Source organism: Pempheris klunzingeri, chromosome 6 (assembly GCF_042242105.1).
Source record: "Pempheris klunzingeri isolate RE-2024b chromosome 6, fPemKlu1.hap1, whole genome shotgun sequence".
Classification (NCBI taxonomy): Eukaryota; Metazoa; Chordata; class Actinopteri; order Acropomatiformes; family Pempheridae; genus Pempheris; species Pempheris klunzingeri.
Genome location: NC_092017.1, coordinates 1,489,989 through 1,504,504, shown reverse-complemented (window position 1 = coordinate 1,504,504; position 14,516 = coordinate 1,489,989). Strand labels below are relative to the sequence as shown.

The following is a 14,516-nucleotide window of genomic DNA, read 5'->3' as shown; positions in this document are numbered from 1 at the left end:
CACTCGTGTCTAGTCGTGTCTCTCACTTCCTGTCTTATTGTGAAATCTAACTCTCCTCTCGTTTCAGGCTGTTTGACTTCCTGCCCTTGTGTGTTTCCCGCCTTTGTGATTGTCTGCCCCACCCTGATTGTTTCCACCTGTTTCCCATTACCTCTTGTATAAATAGTCTGCGTCTCGCTTTGTCCTGTGCCAGATTGTCTTGTCTCGTCCAAGCGTTCATGTTGCCGTTAATTCAAGTCCAAGTCATCGAAGATATTGTTTGCCATTTGTGTAATTTAAGTCTTCAACTGTCAAGAAGCATTCTGGTGTTGTGCTTTTGAGTCCTCCCTGGTTCTGTGTCAAGACGTAATACCCAGGTAGAACAACTACCTCGTTCCCAACTCACACAAGTTTTTTCAGTGAGGAAATAAAGATAATAACAGCAGTTGGTGACATTTGTAAGATTTGAAGCTATTGAGATTTTGAGTTTTCTGTACCTTTTTTCTATTTCTTTTCATTTAATTTTCAAATTAAATATTTTACAACCCTGGCTCTATTTTTCTAGTCTTTGTTTTTTTGACCAACTCTATGGATAAATACTATGCCACTTCCGATTTTAAAAGGAGAGAATTTTGAACACAGAAGTACACAGTTCTACAGTAGCCAAATCAATTTTAATGTGAGTCAGTTGGTATGTAGGTAAAATTAAGATAGTTTGAGAGCCAAAGCGTTTTGTCAAGACCCTGAAGGTTATCCAGAGAGGGGATGAATCTCTTTTTATTCAATCATCTTTAATATATGACATTACTAAGGAACAGATAAATGTGTGAATAAAAATGTGTGCCATTAATGTGCAGCAACACACTCACACACATTGAATAATGGTAGAATTCATGTGCTAATGAAATAGAGATGGATTTAAATGAAGTTTGAAATTTTTGCTGAGGGACACAAAAAAAAAGAGAATTAACAGATTAAATATCTTCATATTTCACGAATCTGAAATTGGGTTCACATGAGACCTGGTGTTATAGTTGTTATAAGGAATGAGTTCACTGAGTTTGTTTGGCTGCACTGCAAACATTTACTTGCTTTTCTGTTTTATTTCTGACATAGCAGCTGCTCAGAGTGTTTGCTGTAGTATTCAACTGCGCCTGCTGTTATCACGGTAGCCACAGATGTCACCAAATGAACCAGGAATTCGATCTTACGGATTACAATTTTAACTCATTGGTAAAACTAACCAGCATACGTTGTCACTTCCAAATCCTGCCCAAAATGTTAAAATCATGCTCCATCATGACTCTGAGGTTTTCCTATTCCCAGGAAAGACAACCTGCCAGACAGCTACACAGCCACCCTAAATTTCAGAGACTATCATTGTTTTGTTATATTAAAACAGCTTTGCCCAATTGCATCACCTATCAGCTAGTACAGGTAAAAGGCATCAATCAATCAATCGATCTTTATTTTTATATATATATATATATATATATATATATCTTTTAACTGGCTCATCCAGTGACTCCCAGGAACAGACTGGGTGACGACCAGGAAAGTTTGGTGACAACTGGAAAGACAGAGGACAGCATGGAGAGACGGCAAACCCGGGGCAGGGAAGGGTTAGCAGCCCGATCTGCATCTCCCGCGAGGGAGAACCCAAGCAAGTTACAGATCATCCCATGGATAAATACCCCCAGGGGTGCCCGAGGGGGGGGGTGAGCACCCCTACAGGGCAGACCTAACGATGACGACTTTGGAAAACGGACTATCAACCATGACAAGCAGATGCATCTGTGTCTGCAAGAATGACCGAGGCACAGTCTGTGACAACAGTTTGATGAGGATACATCTAGCATCATCAATGCAACAGCAAGGGGATATGTTGAAGGCCGACTCAAGAACCTGACCACCATCATTACAAGCTTTGGGGCTGAGAGGTTTGGTGTCGAGGGGCCCAAGTCCAGCAAGCCCACTTACACCAACAACCGTAGGGCAGATAAGATCCACCGCCTGTGGAAAGAGCTGCGGATGTTGGCCAAGCAGTTCAAGACAGCACCTGAGGAGGAGAAGCCACCTCTCGCTGAGCTCCGTCAAACCATCCAGAAGTCTCTCAAGACCCTGTGTAGAGCTGAATGGCACAGGAGACGGAGGATGGAGAGAGCCAGGAAGCGAAGTTCCTTCCTAGCCAACCCATTTGGTTTCACAAAGCAGCTGTTAGGGCAGAAACGCAGTGGGCGGCTTGAGTGCACCCAGGATGAGGTAGACAACTTCATGCACAACACCCTTAGTGACCCACACAGAGAGCAAGAGCTTGGACCACAGAGAGCTCTCCTGGACATGCCAGACCCTCTAGTGGAGTTTAACACCTCAGATCCCACTTGGAAGGAAGTCTAGGAGGTAGTAACAGCTGCCAGGGCCAGCTCTGCTCCAGGTCCGAGTTGGGTACCCTATAAGGTGTACAAGCGCTGCCCGAACCTCCTCAGAATCCTTTGGAAGTTGCTGCGAGTGATTTGGCGAAGGGGGGCCATCACAGACCAGTGGAGACGGGCGGAGGGCGTCTGGATACCTAAGGAAGAGAACTCAACCAGGCTGGAGCAGTTCCGATCCATCGCACTCCTCAGTGTGGAGGAAAAGGTCACCTTTAGCATCCTTGCTAGAAGAATGACAGACTTCCTCCTAAAGAACAAGTACATTGACACCGCAGTACAGAAAGGCGGCATTCCTGGAGTCCTGGGGTGCCTGGAACACATCGGGGTGGTCACCCAGCTAATCAGGGAGGCACGTGAGGGGAATGGAGATCTTGCAGTGCTTTGGCTGGACCTAGCCAATGCATATGGGTTGATCCCCCATAAGCTGGTGGAAACTACCCTGGACCGACACCACATACCCTGCAAGATCAAGAACATCATCCTGAACTCTGTACAGCAGGAGCAACAAACTCCAGCTTCCCTTCAGCAGCCTGGAAGAGGAATTCAGGGTTTCCCGTACAAGAGAGGCACTAGCCTATCGAGACTCAAGTGACACCAGTGTGGCATCAGCAGGCATAGTGGTGAGGACGGGCAGGAAGTTTAAAGCTCAAGAGGGGCTGGAACTAGTGGAGTCCTGGCTGAGACCGGTGGCCGTCGGACAAGCAGGGCTGGGAGCCATCCCTCAGCCACGGTGCGACCTGGCCCAAGGCAAGGACAGGCGCCATCTTGTCCTGGAGGAGGTACGGGCAGGTGTTGAGGATCGGAGGACCAGCAGGATGGAGAGCATGCAGCAGCAGGGGGCTTCAACGAGGTGGGAAGGAGCGCTGGAGAGAAAGCTGACATGGAATGACATCTGGAAGGCAGAGCCACAGCGGATCAAGTTCATCATCCAAGCTGTCTACGATGTGCTACCCAGTCCATCTAACCTGCATGTCTGGGGAAAGAGTGACTTTCCAACATGTCCTCTCTGCCCAGGAAGGGGCACATTGGAGAACATCTTGAGCAGCTGCCCAGCAGCCCTTGGCGAAGGACGCTACCGTTGGTGCCACGACCAAGTACTGAAGACAGTGGCCAAGACCATCTCCACTGCAGTGGCCAACAGACAGACCCACACAAAGGGGTAAATACTTTTTGTGAAAGCTGGAGAAAAGCCACGACCACAACCAGCATCAGCAGCCAGCCTACTCTCATCGGCATCAGACTGGGAACTGCGACTTGACTTGGGCAGGCAGCTCAAGTTCCCAGAGCATATAACACTAGGCCTGTCGCGATAATCAATAAATCAATTAATTGCACGATAATTAAAAATGAGCTTGATAAGTTTGCCGGGCTGAGGAGTGAACCCTCCTGTCAGTCACTCTGTCTCTGTGTGGGGAGGCGGGGCACCTGGCGCACCACAGAGTGCAGCATGAGAGCCCCTTGAGGAGTAGAGGGAGAGATTTGGAGGAATAAATAACAATGGAATTGGTCTCTAAGCCAAAAGCAACGGCTGATGTGTGGGAACACTTTGGATTTAAGCCAAATGACCGCGGTGAAATACAAAACATAAATGAGCCGGTATGTCACATTTGTTTTAAAACAGTTCATGCTAAACGCGGCAACACAACAAACATGCACCTTCACCTCAAACACAACCACCCGTTGCAGTTTTCCCAACTGGGAAAAAAAACTTCTACAAAAGAGGCAGAGGGGCCGTCAACGTCTTCCCGACAGTCCACCATCACTGGGGCGTTTATGAAGCAAACAAAATATAAACGTGACAGTGCCAAATGGTGCGCACTCACAGACGGTGTAGTTCGCTACATCATCAAAGAGATGCAGCCCTTTAACACCGTCGAAAAGCCGGCATTTCGACAAATGTTACAAACATTTGACCGGCAGTACGAATTGCCAGGGAAAACATACGTGTCACAAATGGCAATTCCACAACTGTACAACAACATGAAAGATGACATACTGAAGGAGATCAAAGACATCCCATTTTACTCTGCCACTACGGATATGTGGTCAAGCTCAAACATGACCCCCTATATGAGCTTGACCATACCATACCATTGACCATCAGTTGTGAGTGTTTTTTATTCAAGTGCATTTTTTGTTAACAGAGACTGACAGTCCATTTTATTTATTGTTTTTGGTTGTTTTGATTATTTATTTTGGATATTTACAATGTCTTTTTTCATAATATAATTTATATATAAAAAATAATTTAAAATATTCTTAAGAAATAAGTTTATTCATCTTTAAAAGGGTGTACTTGCATTATTATACCATTATTATTATATTAGTTGAAAAATGGTATCAAAACGGCAATATTATCGTTTATCGCAATAATTTCTGGGACAATTTATCGTCCAGCAAAATTTGTTATCGTGACAGGCCTATATAACACCGACCTCCTTGAGACCAGATATGGTGCTAACATCTGTTTCCTCTAAGCAAGTCCTCTTATTGGAGCTAACAGTCCCCTGGGAGGACCGCATGGAGGAGGCCAATGAGCGCAAGCAGCTCAAATATCACAAGCCTACAGAGGAATGCCAGAGGAGAGGCTGGAAAGCCCGCTGCAAGCCAATAGAGGTAGGATGTCGAGGCTTTGCTGCCCGCTCCCTCAGCAAGATCTACACCCTGCTTGGCATCACAGGGGCTGCAAAAAAGAGAGCCATCAGGTCCACCACAGAGGCTGCAGAGAGAGCCTTGAGGTGGATCTGGATCAAAAAGTCCGAGAAGTGGGCCAACGCTGCGCTGGGTCGCCTGAGGGAGAGTGTCTGATGTTGAAAGACCCGAAACACCCAATGATCTCAGGATACATACATCACTGATGATGTGTCCCAGCACATCCATAGATGTATTTACACACCATATAGCGCCAATTCATAACAGCCTTATCTCAGGACGCTTTCCATAAAGAGCAGGTCTACACCAAACTCTTTAATGAAGAGAGAGAACCAACGATACAGGAATTCAACATTAAGGATTCAAGAATCTCCACATGAGCAGCATCAGATATTATATTAGGCAACAGTGGCAGGAAGAACTCCCCTTTAACAGGAAGAAACCTCGAACAGAACCAGGCTCAGATGGGGGGGTGCTTTCTGTCGGGGTCCGTGTTGGGTGAAGGTTGGACAGAGAGGGAGAGAGAGAGAGAGAGAGAGAGAGAGAGAGAGAGAGAGACAAAACAAACAGCAACCAACATACTAACAGCAACTATAGCACTGACCATAGGAATATGACTAATAATTAGCTATATGCTAACAGTGAAAAACATGACAATAGTTAATGTATGAATTATAATAACATGGCTAATATCAATAAAAAGAGTCGGTGGCTGATGATCCTCAGCAGTGATTCATGAAGCCAGAGAATCACAGCAGGAGAACCAGGACCAGGATCTACAGGAACCTGAGAACCACAGCAGGAGAACCAGGACCAGGATCCACAGGAACCAGAGAACCACAACAGGAGAACCAGGACCAGGATCCACAGGAACCAGAGAACCACAACAGGAGAACCAGGACCAGGACCCACAGGAACCTGAGGGATGAGAAAAGCACGGAAAGGGTCCAGGGAAGATACCAAGTTAGTAACAGACATTAAAGAGACATGAAGCATAAGGAGGGAGAGGAATAGGAGGAGAGAGGAGCCCAGTGCATCATGGGAATCCCCCGGCAGTCTAAGCCTATAGCAGCATAACTAGGCCTGAGCCAGCCCTTAACTATAAGCTTTATCACAAAGGAAGGTTTTTAGTCTACTCTTAAATGTAGAGAGGGTGTCTGCCCCCCGAACCCAAACTGGAAGGAGATTCCACAGGAGAGGAGCCTGATAGTTGAAAGCTCTGGAGAGAGAGAAATATGATCTCTTCTCTTAGTTCTCGTCAGAACACGAGCAGCAGCGTTCTGGACCAACTGGAGAGTCTTTAAGGACTTATTGTGGCAGCCTGATAATAGCGAGTTGCAATAGTCCAACCTGGAAGTGACAAATGTGAGGACCAGTTTTTCTGCATCATTCATAGACAGGGTGGGCCTGATTTTAGCAATATTACATAGATGGAAAAAGGCAGTTCAGGAAATATGTTTTATGTGCCTTGTAAAAGCCTTTTATAGTCGACTTGTTCAGTGACTGTTGTTGGTATGTGGCAGTAAGTTTAAGACAGTAAATTATTACATATCCCTTGATTATAGGCCTAATGTTATGTGAGACTGCAGCCAAGTTTACATGTGGCTATTTAGGTGTGGTTTTGTTAGATTGAACCATACATTTATTTTAAATTCGGTATACAGCAACTCAATACATGTAGCAATCTAGGACCGTAGGACCTTAATACTTTGAGTTCTGCTTCAGCAGTGTATATATTACTGTTACAATCAAATGACTCAAATCAAACCTGTCTCTGTTGGTAAAAAAAAACATCCTCATACCCACAGTCTATGACATGTTTGTTCACCACATTTCAAAATGATACATAATAAGCATTTTCTTTCTGTTTTTTCCCATGCAGATATAGCACTGCTATGCAGTTAAACTATGAAACAAGAACAAGTAAAAGTAGGGGGGCTACTGTAGCTACTTTGTAAGGTGCCAAAAATATAAAGTATATCTCTACATTATGTGATAAAGTAAAGCACATTTGCAAGCTATTTTGTGAGGAGCCAAAACACACACATGGCATAAGGCTCTTAAAATAACTATTTTCCAAGGGCGACAAACTTAGTACTGTTGCATCAGGCCAACTTCTACAGAATGAGCAGGAGATGAAATGAGTAAACAAGAAGAGGAAGAGAAGAATGCAGCCTTGCAAATATCTGCGACAACAATGAAAGTGTGGTGGCAGGCACAACAACCTGCAGACATCACACAGACAGATGAAACCAGGCCGAGGAAGCTGCAACGAAAGGAAAAAACCCAGAACACCATAACATTGTCATCCCTAACAACAACACTACAAACATGGACAGTGCTTTGCTGTCTGTGCTAATATCTTTCTTCCCACTGTGTTTCTCCATCTCTCTCCTCCTATCAGAAGAGAATGAATTCCATCTGCCCCAGTTTGAAGGGAAATGCTATATGGAATCGAAGGTATGTTACTGAGATCACTTCTGGTTGGTTCAATAATTCTACTGTGATGTGTCCAATCTAACAGAATTCTTCAATCTCGTGAAAACACAGATAGGCTGGGCTTGATTGATTGTCATGATTGGATGGCAATTTTAAAATATAGCATAATGCATGTTGACTGTAATACTGTATATTCTAATAGAGTGTATTATCAGACCACTTCCATGAAAACACCAAAACCAACAATGGCCTCTAATTTCAAGGCTGCCGGAAAGACACGTTGAGGTACGTGTAATGTTGGCTGTAGCAAGACTGAAAAAGTGGAGCTAATTAAAAATAAAGCTCAGTGGATTGTCCAGCTATAACTGTACATGTCAAATTCCAGTTTACTGCTGAGATCCATAAGCCTCTGGACAAACTGACTCCTGAAAATGTCATAGTGTCTCATTGTCTCAAGTGAAAGCCAAAAATAAAGTGAAAGTAACTAGCTTAGATGTGAAATGTAATATTGTTGGGCTCCACTGAATTGGTGAGGACTACATGTTTCTCTGTCTGTTGAACAAAGGGCTCTCTCTTTCCCAGAGGCCTTTACTTTCACACATATGTGCTAAACGCACCCCTGGACCCAGTAAATGGTCTGTATTTGTAGAGCGCCTTTCTAGTTATTTCAACTACTCAATGCGCTTTACATCACATCCTCATTCACCCATTCACACAGGAGGAATGTAATTTGGAGGAGACTATTCTTTCATACTCATTCACACACTGAAGCTGCTTCAGGAGCAAATTGGGGTTCAGTGTCTTGCCCAAGGACACTTCGACATGTTGACCCATAGGAGCTGGGGATCGAACCCCCGACCTTCTGATTGAGGGACGACTCACAGCCACCCCAGAGCTCTCTCTCACCTCTCCTCTGAACCCCTGAGCTTGGCTCTCTTTCTCGATCCTCCTCCGGTCTTTTGGGGGGAGGGTCCAGCTCTGTTTCACCTTGGGCTCTGCTGGAGACCAGTTCAGCGCTGCACCTCATCTCACCGGGACCCCTGAGAGTCCAGTTCCAGGTCTGCAGCTTACTCCTCCAGCCCAGCCTCAGTGTGAGCCCCACTGTAGCAGGGCAGACCACCTTTTTCATGGCAGGGACACAAAGTCCTGCCTGAACCAAGTTTATCAGCAAGTTTATTAACCTTGCTAATGTATTGGTTTTGATTTACTTTAATGATCACACAGTTTGATTATTGTGATGTGTTGTAGTTTACTGTGCAGCCATAAAGTTAAGTTCATGTTAGTTTGCGCACACAGACACAGAGTCTACATGCAACTAACCATCCTCTCCTAACCTGCACCTTTATCTACACACACACACAGTTTTATAATAGGCCTCGACTGAGAGACGAAGCTAAGCTAACAGCTACAGCACTTAGCTTTCCTTTGTCTGCCTCTGACCCACACAGCAGGGGGTCTGGTGGTCATTTTGTAGGGAGTCAACATTTGGTTCTCCGAACCTTCGTAGTCCTCCATGTTACATTCCTTTGCATATTCACATGTGTACACACACACACACACACACACACACACTCCCCCTATTGTTTGTTAGCTAGTCACAGTTAGATTGTTTGTATGTTTGATTTTATGTTTTAATAAATGTTTTAATCCACATGCTGTCTTCTATGATATTGTACAAGAGTGAATACTGCCAACCCCTACTCTCTCAAGAACTCCAAGATCCTTCAGCTAGCTGTCAATGTGGTAATTTGGGTTTTAGTTATTAAGTGAATTATTAATCAGAACACCAAATCAATAGTTTAGTATTTTATGGAACTGAATCAGTTAAATCTTTTTCTTGGTTTATCGTGGTGGTGCCCCAGTTGAGGTGGACTTTACACTAAGCCCATTAATCAATATAATTATTAATTATCTTTAATAAGTACTGAAACATATCTTAAAACCTTAGGCCCAACAACTTCCATGAAATATATGTTTAACACTTATGAACAACCATTGACAGTATTTATTAATCATGATTTTAGAGCATTTGAGAGGCAGACAGCAAACGTACGCCAACATACTGTACTGTGTGTAGAGGCTGCCACAGATGGACAGGAGCACTGAACTACTGCCTGAAAACTGCAAGGAGAGGAAGAGGGAGTGAGACAGCATCAGGGCACAGGCAAGAGATGTAACCCATTATTAGGTTATATCTCTCCCCCGGGTGAGCATGGTACGCTTGAACATTATTAAATCATTACCCTGCCAAACCTCAAAATTTTAGGGCAAGCTCTTGTAACCACAAGAGATATTTCATGTAGAACTATAACCAAATCACGCATCCCGTTGTACGACTGGCCTATATTTGGTACATGAGCAGAGATGAGTTCACTAGCTGTAGTTGGCTGGATTGAACTCTGTGGGTCTGTCTGACAGGGTGACCAAATCATTCACGTTTGGTTACTTTGATTCAGTGGGATACTTTAAATGACTCAAACTCCCTAAAACACCTCATTGTGTTAAAAACTAATACATAACGATGAACTGATAAAAATCAAAGTCAAACTTCTTTCATGCCACAAATACCAGTGCATTATGCATATCAATCCCAGTAGAATTTGGAAAGTCATCATAAATTTAAACTTTTTTGTGAACTGCTGATTTTTACTATGCTACTATGACAGAGATGCCTGCCTAATTTGGAGGGGTTTGGAGATTACAGCACTTTATAAAATATATAAAATTACCATGACCAACTGCAATAAAAATTGTACTGACATGAATGAATCAGTGATAATAATGTTACAGCACTAGTACAGTACTAGTAACATCTATTGTTACTATTGGCAATATTACTGACAGTATTGCATTTATACCCCATGGCCTTACCTGTAGTTATTTTGGCGTCATTTAGTAACATGATGTTGTGTTGCAACTACTCAATGGTGAGTTTCTTCTCTTCTTTAGATCTAGAGCAGTCAGAGTATCAGTATAATATCAAAGGGGTTGTGTGTCTCTGTGTTCTGTCAAGAGGCCCAGGGGCAGAGTTGGCGGAATATTCATAACAAACCCACATCAGGACCATTTCACCAGCCTGATGGTTTGTGCCAGTTACTAGTTATTGTGCCAGTTACTGGCTCTTATCACCACTTTACTCCAATGAAACTGGAGAACACTGTATTTATCTATCCATCAATACTTTGACCCTGTCTGTGGCTCTCAACCCCAACTCCAGTGAAGATAAAACACATATTACTATTGTTATAAAACAATGTTTGGCCCAGCTTCAACTTCCTGGCTGATGTTGTTATGTCTCATCAAGTTTAGGTTTAGTTAATGTCTTACGTATTTCCTGTTTTATTGTGGTGTCTCCTTTGACTGCCCCGCCCTGATTGTCTCCACCTGTGCTCCCCTCCCTGATGTATATAATGTCTGTGTATTCCCCTGTCCTGTGCCAGATCGTCTTGTGGTGAGTGTTCCAGCATCCATCCATCAGTGTTAGAATCTTGTTGAGAGTGTTAGAGTCTAATCAGGTTTGTATTATTATTTATTTTTGGATTGTGTCTCTTTTTGGTGCTTTTGTCTTTGTTGATTGTGTTTCACCATTAAACTGCATCTTTTTTACCATCTGTTTGCCTCACATCGAGCATTTGAGTCCGTTTTCTGTGTGCTTCTGGTCGTAACAGATGGCAGGAGATTCTGATCAGGGAGGCCTGAGAATTCATGTTTCCCTGGATAATATGGAGTTGTCCACATCCGGAGGCAGAAAAGCAGACCCAGACCTTTATATTTCCACCACCATACTTCATTGTTGGGGGAATGTTCTTTTCTTGGTGTGCAGTGTTAGCTTTTCTCCAAACGTGGCAGTTTTGATTGTGACCAAACAATTCTATTTTGGACTCACTCCCAGAGAATGGACTTCCAGAAGGCCTCTGTTTGTCCAAGTGCTCTCTGGCAAAGTTGAAACAGGCAGCTTTGTTCTTTTTTGAGAGCAGAGGCTTCCGTCTAGCAACCCTCCCATTAATGTCATGTCTTTGCGATTTTTTTTCTGATTGTAGATGCATGTACATTTACCCCAGATGCTGCCAGAGAGGCCTGTAACTCTCTAAAAGTAATGTGTGGGTTGGCCTTTACCTAGTTTACTACTTTTATGGTGCTTCTTGATCATTTTGAGGGGCGTTCACTGTTGCGGTCATGTTGAATGCCCTCCATTTGTACATGATTTGTCTTACAGTGGATGGATGGAACTGGAATCTTTTGGAAATGGTCTTGTAGCTTTCTGCGATATTCAAACTCCCCCACAGCACACCTTGCCTGCGCTTTGAGATCCTGTCCATGAATACCACAAACAGGATCGGTGACAAGGAGCATCCTTGGTAGAGTCTAACACCCACAGAGAACATGCTTGACAGCTCTCACTTTGGTTATACAGTGACCGGATGGCTCGTAGCAACGAACCCAGTACCTCATACTCCTGCAGTACCCCCCAAAGGATTTGCTGAGGGACACTGTCATAGGCGTCCACCAAGTCTACAGATGTAGACTGGATGGGCAAACTCACATGACCCCTCCAACAACTCGGCAATGGAAAAGAGCTGGTCCACTGTTCCACGACCAGGACAGAATCCGCATTGTTCATCTCAAATCTGAGGTGCGACAATCGAGCCTCCTTTCCAGCACCGTGGAGTAGACTTTCCTGGGGAGGCTGTGCAGTGTGATACCTCAATAACTCCGGTCCCCTTTTTTGAAAATGGGGAGCACCACCCCAGTCTGCCAATCCACAGGTACTGTCCCCAACCTCCACGCAACATTGAAGAGGCATGTCAACCAAGACAGCGCAACAATGCCAACAAGCCTGTTATGTCTCACGTCAGCCAAATGTCTGCCTCTAACTTGCTATCTTCCCCGGAGCGTTTCTGTGCTTTCTCATCTCTCAGGTTCCTGTGGATCCTGTGGATCCTGGTCCTGGCCCTGGTGATGTGGTTCTCTGGTTCCTGTGGATCCTGGTCCCGGTCCCGCTGATGTGGTTCTCTGGTTCCTGTGGATCCTGGTCCTGGTTCTGCTGATGTGGTTCCCTGGTTCCTATGGATCCTGGTCCTGGTCCCGCTGATGTGGTTCTCCACCAGCCAATGGATGTGCGTCTGTCCAAGGCTCCAGCCTGTCCGTCCTTGGGAGCTGGATCTCTCCTTCACTGTGGTGCTCCCGGAGGTTTCTCTTTTCCCACTGGGTTTTTTGAGTTTTTCCTTCCCGAAGAAGGAGGGTCATAAAGGGCAGGTGATGCCTCGGACTGATCCACCGGACCGATCCATTGGCCTCATCGACTGCTGGACTCTTTATTAGATTGTTTGTTCGCTTACACTTGTTTATTTCAGTGAATTTTGTAAAGCACTATGAGACACTCTGTTGTGATATTGGGCTATACAAAAATAAAATTGAAATTGAAATTGAAGCCTTCAGTAACTCCCTGGCGCCTTGCCACAGAGGAGCTTCTTAACCACCACCCAAAAGTCCTTCTCCATAGCCTCCCCTAACTCCTCCCACACCTGGGTTTTTGCCTCAGTGACCACTGAAGCCGCAAACCTTCTGCACCAGCTCCTGCTCCTTTACCGCCAGAGAGGTGACAAAACTAGGATCATTGCTTGATAACATGCACACATTACTGTGGAACGCTGGACATGTGTGGATATGGTTGTATAGTGACACCACTAACTTTGGCAGAAAATGACTGACTGCCTAGCCAGTTTAGTTCAGTTAATGCATCCTTGAGTGTCAGGCATGTTTCTATTGTGGCCACATTCCAATAACTAATGAAAAAAGAAACCTGAACATCACAGAATAATTACACAGATAGTGTACACAGAAGTGGGAAAAAACTCCTACTTCAACATGAGTTCAACATGAACTCTTATATGAGAAAAGTACAATCAGTATAATCCTGATATATGATATTCAGTAATGGTGACCTTATCATACCAAATGATATTGAATTGGCCTCCCCTAAGCAGTGGCCGGCCAAGGCCGCTGCTGGAACAATCTCCCTCTGAGTTCACTGCAGCTGGGACGCTCTTCCCCATCCCACCCCCACCCATGTTATCGCCGACGACCGCGAAAGAACTGAGGCGGGTTTTGGGGAACTGATGAGCAACACATCAGGACTTACTCCTGCCCTAATTCCAATGCCTTCGCCAGCTCCCACCCCTCCAGCACGAGGGGCGTGGTCTAATGGCTCGCCTACTGGGCTGGAGCCTGCGGCCTGCTTCCTGCAGTGCTGGATATCTCTACTCCCCTTTTCCCCTCCCCTGTTGCAATGTTGTTATTGTCATGTGATGTGCTAAAAATTTGTGCTGAGGTTTTTTTTACCGGTCCCACACTGCACTCCACATGAGTACAGTCTGGTGTCACATGTTTTTTTCTCCTCCTGTTTTCCTCCCCACTTTCCCCCCCCACTGTAAACGGAATTTCCCCTTGGGGATTAATAAAGTATATTGATTGATTGATTGATTGATTGATTGGGTCTTCCTTTGATATCATCAGTGCTTGAACTGAAACAAAGCAGCTCTTGTCGTGAAATCTGATGGCCACAGTTGTGTCAACAACATCAAATCAAATAATAAAAGGTCCCGGGACGCAGCCTTCTTGTGCAGATAATGAGACAAACAAGGATCTGAATACAATCTGGTACAGCTTCATTTTGTAAGGAAAACACCTGCCTAGTTGGTGAGCTCATCCATCATAATATTTGCTCCAAAACGATCATGCTTCCCCTGTCCAAGCCAAAAATGATTAAGGAAAGGCATTCTTCCTCTTTTCTCTTGAGAACCGTTCACTTGAGTTACCCATCACTTGAGATAAAACTACATATGAAAAGAAATGTTCGTATCACAGTCAGGCCCGTTCAGCTCTATTTGTGGCATGAATAAAAATATGAATTTGAGGGTACAAAGTACCTCTGTGTAATTTAGAAAAAGAAAAACTAATGATGATCATTTCTACCTAATCGTTTCCCGCTCTTTCCTACTAAGAGTAGGGGTA

The 14,516-nt window shown here is 44.5% G+C and overlaps 1 pseudogene; it reads left to right on the top strand.

Annotated features, from left to right (window-relative positions):
- Nucleotides 1–5,219, top strand: part of LOC139202575 (uncharacterized) — a 40,309-nt pseudogene extending 35,090 nt beyond the window's left edge.
- Nucleotides 5,220–14,516: the final 9,297 nt, after the last annotated feature.